A 9,576-nucleotide genomic window follows, 5' to 3' on the forward strand; every position below is an offset into this window, starting at 1 on the left:
TTAGTTGACTATTTGAACAGAAGCTGAGGAATGGCACTAAGTCATGATCCTTGTTTGGAGAGGCAGCGCAGACACGATGGGCCAAATGGCCTCCTGCTGCACCGTAACAATTCTGTGATTCTGGGCGAGTTTCCAGGTCTCCTCTATCCTTTGCATCCTTCCTGACATCACCTCTGAACAGCCAGGCTCCACTTTTAAGGGTTATTCCCCCTTATTCTGGACTCCGACCCACATCGCGGTCTATCCTGTCCTCATGCTTTAACTTAAACTTGCACCTTGATGCAGTCACTGTACCAGCTCTCTGATTTCTCTCATTCAGCCACGGAAGCATTTTCGAAACATTTTCTCTCACGACTGTCGCTCACCTCCGACGGAATTTTGCAGCTGCTACATTCTAGACAGCTGTATCTTCAGGGCCTTATTGCTGCTCTTTGAAATTGCACAGTATAGAATGGCCAACTCCTGCCAACGTATCATTGAAAAACATTCAGCAAGAATGCTCACAGTCTGCCCATTTTCACTGCTTCAGCTGCAGCAGGAGACTTGTAGAAATGGTGCAAACAGTTTGAGTGGAATAGTTTGTGGCAAGTATGTGCCCTGCAGCAGCTAGGCACAATGCTGTATAAAGCGGCAGGAGTTGTAACTAGCTGGACAGCTGCGTGTGTGTATCTGTCAGTGACAAACAGTTTCCCATCTGCTCACCTGGGTTTGGATGGTGAATTGAGAGTGGCAGCCATGGCACCCTCTCTTTGGAGTTAGAGTATTGGAGACAGTCCCAGCGACATGAACAATAATCCGGGCTGACGCTCCCATGGCAGCGCTGCACTGTCGGATGGACTGCTTGTCGTTGAATTCCGACAGTGCAGAAGGAGGCCATTTGGCCCAGCGAGTCTGCACTGACCCTCTGAAAGAGCAACCTCGGCCCACTCTCCCACCCTATCCCCGGCCGTAGCCCATAACCCCACCTAACCTGCACATCTTCTGACACAAAGGGGCAATTTAGCATGGCCAATCTACCTAACCTGCACCTCTTTGGACTGCGAGGGGAAACCGGAGCACCCGGAGGAAACTCACGCAGACACGGGGAGAACGTGCCATCTCCACACCCAAGGCCGGAATTGAACCCGGGTACTTGACGCTGTGAGGCAGCAGCCGTAACCATGGTGCCACCTTGCAGCCCTCTGTGAGACAGTACAGCAAAGGCCACATCTGCCCCCTCAGGATGATCTTAGTGCTGCCTGTCGGAGCTTAATGCGAATGGTTACTCCTGTACTCCCTACTTTACAATAGTGGCTTATTATTTCAGAGGCTGCACAGACTGTCTACGAATCGAACATAAAATCCTTGACTGGCTGGACACTGGCCAAGGTGGACAAACCTCTCTCCAAAACACTTGAGCTTTAGAATCTGATGGATCCACCTTCATTTATTGTTCAAATATAGAGTCAGCAACAAAATGCCTGTCAGTCAGCCAAAACAGCTTTCCAGCAATCAGCCCATAATGATCCCATTAAATGACACTTGAAAACCATCACTGCTTCCTTGTCGAACAATGATTCGCTAACACATGCTTTCTGTGGCTATTTTATTGAGTTAATGGTTCCTTCAGCTGGAGTGTTGACAACTCGTCAGCAATTTGATTAATATCTGCTCAGCATCCCGAGTGCCTTTCAGATTGTCTAATGGGCCCTCACCCATACCATCCCCCTCCATCAGCCCCTCCCCCTCCATCTCACTCCCATCAGCCCCTCCATCTCAGTCTTATCAGCCCCCCCTCTCCTTCTGCCCTATCAGCCCCTCCCCCTCCTTCTCAGTCCTTACAGCCCCTCCCCCTCCATCACAGTCCTATCAGGCCCTCCCCTCATCAGTCCTATCAGCCCCTCCCCCTCCATCACAGTCCTATCAGGCCCTCCCCTCATCAGTCTTATCAGCCCCCCCTCTCCTTCTGCCCTATCAGCCCCTCCCCCTCCTTCTCAGTCCTTACAGCCCCTCCCCCTCCATCACAGTCCTATCAGGCCCTCCCCTCATCAGTCCTATCAGCCCCTCCCCTCCATCTGTCCTATCACCCCTCCCCCTCCCACTCAGTCCTATCCGCCCCTCCCCCTCCCTCTCAGTCCTATCACCCCCTCCCCCTCCCTCTCAGTCCTACCACACCCCTCCCCCTCCCTCTCAGTCCTATCAGCCCCTCCCCTTCAGTCCTATCAGCCCCTCCCCTTCAGTCCTATCTGCCCCACCCCTCCATCTCAGTCCTATCAGCCCCTCCCCCTCAGTCCTATCAGCCCCTCCTCCTTCTGTCCTATCAGCCCCTCCCCCTCCATCTCAGTCCTATCAGCCCCTCCCCCTCCTCAGACCTGTCAGCCCCTCCCCCTCCATCTCAGTCCTATCTGCCCCTCCCCCTCCATCACAGTCCTATCAGCCCCTCCCCCTGCATCTCAGTCCTATCAGCCCCTCCCCCTCCATCACAGTCCTATCAGCCCCTCCCCTCCATCTCAGTCCTATCAGTCCCTCCCCCTCCATCTCATTCCTATCAGCCCCTCCCCCTCCCCCTCAGTCCTATCAGCCCCTCCCCTTTCTCCTCAGTCCTATCAGCCCCTCCCCTTCCTCAGACCTATCAGCCCCTCCCCCTCCTTCTGTTCTATCAGCCCCTCCCCTCCATCTCAGTCCTATCAGCCCCTCCCCCTCCTCAGACCTATCAGCCCCGCCCCCTCCTTCTGTTCTATCAGCCCCTCCCCTCCTTCTCAGTCCTATCAGCCCCTCCCCCTCCTCAGACCTATCAGCCCCTCCCCCTCCTTCTGTTCTATCAGCCCCTCCCCTCCTTCTCTGTCCTATCCGCCCCTCCCCCTCCTTCTCAGTCCTATCAGCCCCTCCCCCTCCATCTCAGTCCTATCAGCCCCTCCCCCTCCATCTCAGTCCTATCAGCCCCTCCCCCTCCATCTCAGTCCTATCAGCCCCTCCCCCTCCATCTCAGTCCTATCAGCCCCTCCCCCTCCATCTCAGTCCTATCAGCCCCTCCCCCTCCATCCCAGTCCTATCAGCCATTCCCCCTCGTCAGCCTATCAGCCCCTCCCCCTCCATCTCAGTCCTGTCAACCCCTCCCCCTCCATCTCAGTCCTATCAGCCCCTCCCCCTCCTCCTCAGTCCTATCAGCCCCTCCCCCTCCATCTCAGTCCTATCAGCCACTCCCCCTCAGTCCTATCAGCCCCTCCCCCTCCATCTCAATCCTATCAGCCCCTCCCCCTCCATCTCAGTCCTATCGGCCCCTCCCCTCAATCCTATCAGCCCCTCCCCCTCCATCTCAGTCCTATCAGCCCCCCCTCCATCTCAGTCCTATCGACCCCTCCCCATCTCAATCCTATCAGCCCCTCCCCCTCCATCTCAGTCCTATCAGCCCCTCCCCCCTCCATCTCAGTCCTATCAGCACCCCCCCATCTCAGTCCTATCGGCCCCTCCCCTCCTCAGTCCAATCAGCCCCTCCATCTCAGTCCTATCAGCCCCTCCATCGCAGTCCTATCAGCCCCTCCCCCTCCATCTCAGTCCTATCAGCCCCCCCCTCCATCTCAGTTCTATCAGCCCCTCCCCTTCCATCTCAATCCTATCAGACCCTCCCCTCCATCTCAGTCCTATCAGCCCCTCCCCCTCCATCACAGTCCTATCAGCCCTTCCCCCTTCTGAATCTTATCAGCCCCTCCCCTCCTCACTCCCATAAGCCCCTCCCCTTCCATCTCAGTCCTATCAGCCCCTCCCCTCCATCTCAGTCCTATCAGCACCTCCCCTCCTCAGTCCTATCAGCCCCTCCCCCTCCATCTCATTACTATCAGCCCCTCCCCCTCCATCTCAGTCCTATCAGCCCCTCCCCCTCCTCAGTCCTATCAGCCCCTCCCCCTCCTCAGTCCTATCAGCCCCTCCCCCTCCATCTCAGTCCTATCAGCCCCTCCCACTCAGTCCTATCTGCCCCCCCTCCATCTCAGTCCTATCAGCCCCTCCCCCTCCATCTCAGACCTATCAGCCCCTCCTCCTCCTCCTCAGTCCTATCAGCCCCTCCCCTCCTCAGTCCTATCAGCCCCTCCCCTCCTCAGTCCTATCAGCCCCTCCCCCTCCATCTCAGTCCTATCAGCCCCTCCCCTTCCATCTCAGTCCTATCAGCCCCTCCCCTCCTTCTCAGTCCTATCAGCCCCTCCCCCTCCTCAGACCTATCAGCCCCTCCCCCTCCTTCTGTTTTATCAGCCCCTCCCCTCCTTCTCTGTCCTATCCGCCCCTCCCCCTCCTTCTCAGTCCTATCAGCCCCTCCCCCTCCATCTCAGTCCTATCAGCCCCTCCCCCTCCATCTCAGTCCTATCAGCCCCTCCCCCTCCATCTCAGTCCTATCAGCCCTTCCCCCTCCATCTCAGTCCTATCAGCCCCTCCCCCTCCATCTCAGTCCTATCAGCCCCTCCATCTCAGTCCTATCAGCCCCTCCCCCTCCATCTCAGTCCTTTCAGCCCCTCCATCTCAGTCCTATCAGCCCCTCCCCCTCAGTCCTATCAGCCCCTCCCCCTCCATCTCAGTCCTATCAGCCCCTCCCCCTCAGTCCTATCAGCCCCTCCCCCTCCATCTCAGTCCTATCAGCCATTCCCCCTCGTCAGCCTATCAGCCCCTCCCCCTCCATCTCAGTCCTGTCAGCCCCTCCCCCTCCATCTCAGTCCTATCAGCCCCTCCCCCTCCATCTCAGTCCTATCAGCCCCTCCCCCTCCTCCTCAGTCCTATCAGCCCTTCCCCCTCCATCTCAGTCCTATCAGCCACTCCCCCTCAGTCCTATCGGCCCCTCCCCCTCCATCTCAATCCTATCAGCCCCTCCCCCTCCATCTCAGGCCTATCGGCCCCTCCCCTCAATCCTATCAGCCCCTCCCCCTCCATCTCAGTCCTATCAGCCCCCCCCTCCATCTCAGTCCTATCGACCCCTCCCCATCTCAATCCTATCAGCCCCTCCCCCTCCATCTCAGTCCTATCAGCCCCTCCCCCCTCCATCTCAGTCCTATCAGCCCCTCCCCCTCCATCTCAGACCTATCAGCCCCTCCTCCTCAGTCCTATCTGCCCCTCCCCCTCCCCCTCCATCTCAGTCCTATCAGCCCCCCCCATCTCAGTCCTATCGGCCCCTCCCCTCCTCAGTCCGATCAGCCCCTCCATCTCAGTCCTATCAGCCCCTCCATCGCAGTCCTATCAGCCCCTCCCCCTCCATCTCAGTCCTATCAGCCACCCCCTCCATCTCAGTTCTATCAGCCCCTCCCCTTCCATCTCAGTCCTATCAGACCCTCCCCTCCATCTCAGTCCTATCAGCCCCTCCCCCTCCATCACAGTCCTATCAGCCCTTCCCCCTTCTGAATCTTATCAGCCCCTCCCCTCCTCACTCCCATAAGCCCCTCCCCTTCCATCTCAGTCCTATCAGCCCCTCCCCTCCATCTCAGTCCTATCAGCCCCTCCCCTCCTCAGTCCTATCAGCCCCTCCCCCTCCATCTCATTACTATCAGCCCCTCCCCCTCCATCTCAGTCCTATCAGCCCCTCCCCCTCCTCAGTCCTATCAGCCCCTCCCCCTCCTCAGTCCTATCAGCCCCTCCCCTCCATCTCAGTCCTATCAGCCCCTCCCACTCAGTCCTATCTGCCCCTCCCCCTCCATCTCAGTCCTATTAGCCCCTCCCCCTCCATCAGTCCTATCAGCCCCTCCTCCTCCATCTCAGACCTATCAGCCCCTCCTCCTCCTCCTCAGTCCTATCAGCCCCTCCCCTCCTCAGTCCTATCAGCCCCTCCCCTCCTCAGTCCTATCAGCCCCTCCCCCTCCATCTCAGTCCTATCAGCCCCTCCCCTTCCATCTCAGTCCTATCAGCCCCTCCCCCTCCATCTCAGTCCTATCAGACCCTCCCCCTCCATCTCAGTCCTATCAGACCCTCCCCCTCCATCTCAGTCCTATCAGACCCTCCCCCTCCATCTCAGTCCTATCAGACCCTCCCCCTCCATCTCAGTCCTATCAGCCCTTCCCCCTTCTGAATCTTATCAGCCCCTCCCCCTCCTCACTCCCATAAGCCCCTCCCCCTCCTCAGTCCTATCAGCCCCTCCCCCTCCTCAGTCCTATCAGCCCCTCCCCCTCCTCAGTCCTATCAGCCCCTCCCCCTCCTCAGTCCTATCAGCCCCTCCCCCTCCATCATATTCGTATTAATGTCACTCAAAGTCTGGTCTGTGTTTTTGGTACGTCCATTCTCAATTAGTCCAATGCTCTGGTTGGTCTCACCCTCCATCCAAAATTCTGGCACCTCTTTTCGATTTTTCCAAATAAGGGGCAATTTAGCGTGGCCAATCCATCTCCCCGGCAAATTTTTGGGGGCGAAACGCACGCAAGCACAGGGAGAATGTGCAAACTCCACACGGACAGTGACCCAGGGCCGGGATCGAACCTGGGACCTTGGCGCCGTGAGGCAGCCGTGCTAACCCACTGCGCCACCGTGCTGACTGTGTGAACAGGTGTTTAATGTGAAAATATATACACAGGTAAGTGCCCATCTTCTGGCACCTCTTTTATAAATCACACCAACCCCATTACCCACCACCCTTGTCCTCGTTGATCTGCACTGGTCCCTGGACCAGAAAGGCTTCAATTTTAAAATTCTCATCTTTGTTCTCAAATCCCTCCATGGCCTTACCCCTCTATCTCTCTAACCTCCTTCAACGCTCAGATTTCTGCACGCCTCCAATTGTGGCCTGTTGTGAATCCTTGATTTTATATCTCTCAGGGGAGAGACCTCACCAGTGACACGATCAGCTAGCCCACCCCCTTAGGACCACCAGCTGTTTCCAAACGCTGGCTGTGCACCGCACCCCCTGCTCCCTTCCATCCTGCCCCCCCCCCCGGCCAGGAAACCTGACCAGCTCTCTGTCACAACTTGTGCGTCACAGTCAGGGCCCACATTGCACTGCATCTAAGGTCCCCAGCAGACGCACACTCCCCTCGCTCACTCCCATCTGTAGGACCTGCCCACACGTAGGCCTCTGATCATGGAGGCATTGGTGGCACCCGGTGCCCTGCTCCACTGCTCAACCAAGTGCCGCCCTGCTGACGGGATAGCACACAGCCTGCCCAGTGAGGAGACCCACAGTCGACCCCACAGAGGGGCTACCGAGCCTATTGCTGTCATGGGTTGCGGCAGCCACCGGTAGTCCTGTTGACAGGGACAAATGGTGAGGGTAGAGGCTCCCCCACATCACCAGCCAGGTGCCACTCGCTGAGGGGGACAGGGATGCAGCGCCGATGACCACAGATCGAGAAGGTGGGGTGGGGGGAGGTGTTGAGATCGGTGCTGCAGTAAAACTCAGATTACAATGTAATCTGGGGCGGGGCAAGGGAATTGCTCATCTTGCTAACATTTTCTGTCTCTTCCCTACTCCCACCCCCGGCCCCCAGCCCCCAGCCCCAGCAGAGAATGGATTTCGGAGTACAGCCAGCAATGCTCGCTATGTACCTGGCTGCTACCGTTGTTGTGGACGAATGGAAGCTGGAGGAGCAGGGCCTGCTCAGGGAGAACCCTACACAAGCTGAGCCTTCCCCAGAAGAGCAGGGCCCAGCTGGTGAGGCTCAGGTGCCGGCCGTCCAACTGGGCGAGGAGGAAGTGCGAAGGAGGCACTGCATCAGGGCACGTATATACTGCCTATCCTTTTTTAAATAATTATCCAATTAAGGTGCAATTTAGTGTAGCCAATCCACCAACCCTGCACATCTTTGGATTGTGGGGGCGAAACCCACGCAAACACGGGGAGAATGTGCAAACTCCACACGGACAGTGACCCAGAGCCGGGATCGAACCCGGGACCTTGGCGTCATGAGGCTGCAGGGCTAACCCACTGCGCCACTGTACTGCCTATCCTTTGAGAAGCTGCCGGACAGCATGTGCCGCAACCAAATTCGGCTCACCAGGGAGATCGTGTGCCACCTGTGCCAGATGGTGGCACACCTGGCACCTCGGGGTTTGGAGGAGGACACCCGTGGACAGGTGGCTGTCAGGTGACAGGCACCTTGAACTTTTACGCTTCTGGATTTTTCCAGGACTTGAGCGGGGACCTGTGTGGGATTTCGCAAACGTCCACACAAAGGCGCATCTACGCTGTAACGGATGCCCCATGTCCCCGGGCATTGGACTATATCACCTTCAACCTGGATCAGGCGTAACAGGATGTCCGGGCAACAGATTCGCTGCCATCACTGGAATGCCCCAGGTCCAGGATCGATGGAATGCATGTCCCTCTCCGAACACCGGTTCATCAAGGGTATTGAACAACAGGAAGGGCATCCATTCCCTGAATGTACAGTTGGTGTGCTGCCACCAGCTGCACATCATGCATATCTGTGCCCGATACCCAGGCACAATGCACAACGCATACATCCTGGCGCATCCATCAGTTCCTGGTACCTTCGAGGTGCTCTCTCGGGTGAAGGTTTGGTCTTGGATGACAAGGGTTACCCATTGAGGTCTTGGCTAATGGCGCCTGCCAGGAGGTTCCAGACCAACGTGGAGACCCGTTATAATGAAGCCCATGCAACAACCAGGAGTGTCATTGAGCGGTGTTGCAGCATCTTCATGATGCGCTTCCAATGCCTGGACCTCTCTGCTGGGGCTCTCTAATATAGCCCCAAGAGGGCTTCCAACATCATGGTGGCCTGCTGTGTCCTGCACAACATTGCACAGCAGAGGGACAACATGCTGGAGGAGGAGGAAGAAAGTCAGGCTTCATCTGACAAGGAGGATGAGGAAGGTGTCCCGGAGGATCCGAGCATGGAGCCCCGACTGGCAGGACATGCCGCCCAATGTGTGATTCACTGGACATGGACAACCTCATCAGCTACAGGTTCTCCAAATAAGAGGCAGCTCCGGCCTTCCCACCCTTCCGGCCAACCCTCCCTTCCCCTACTTCAAAATTAAACCCCTTCCCTCTCCCGCAGTCCATCATTCCACCTTCCCCCGAGACTTGCACTCTTTCCCAATACCAGAGCTCCCCCTCTGAGGGTCCGACCAGCATCACTGCAGGGTGTTGGCCCGGGGCAGGCAGTATCAGTGGGCCTAGTCCATGGGACGGAGGATGATGGTCTGAGATGAGCTCTGGAGCTCCGCATCATTGGACAAAGTCTGACTTTGAGATCCCATTACACTGTCCACCTGGGTAATCCCTGTATGCGTGCCGGCCATTCCATCTCACGGGCCCGTATATCTTGGGGGGAGGGGGAGGGGGGGGGGCAGGAGGATGTTGCGGGAGAGTAAATAAATAAATAAATAAACAAATCATCTTTATTGTCACAAGTAGATGAACGATTATTGCTCACAGTGAATAAGCTGTCATATAAGGCAAGCTCTACCACATCTCGCTGAAGGTGACACCATGTTGAACATCCATATGTCATGGGGGCCCTGTCTGTAGGATAGGGTGTGACTCACTGGCTAGAGGGACATCAGTATTGCTTTGGGCCCTCACTTGTTTGCCACGTGCTGACCTCCGTGTCAGCCACTGCCCCTCCCTCGGCCTTACCCGCTAGCTGCATTGCCCTGCTAGGGTGTGGACCC

Source organism: Scyliorhinus canicula, chromosome 18 (assembly GCF_902713615.1).
Source record: "Scyliorhinus canicula chromosome 18, sScyCan1.1, whole genome shotgun sequence".
NCBI classification, from domain to species: Eukaryota; Metazoa; Chordata; class Chondrichthyes; order Carcharhiniformes; family Scyliorhinidae; genus Scyliorhinus; species Scyliorhinus canicula.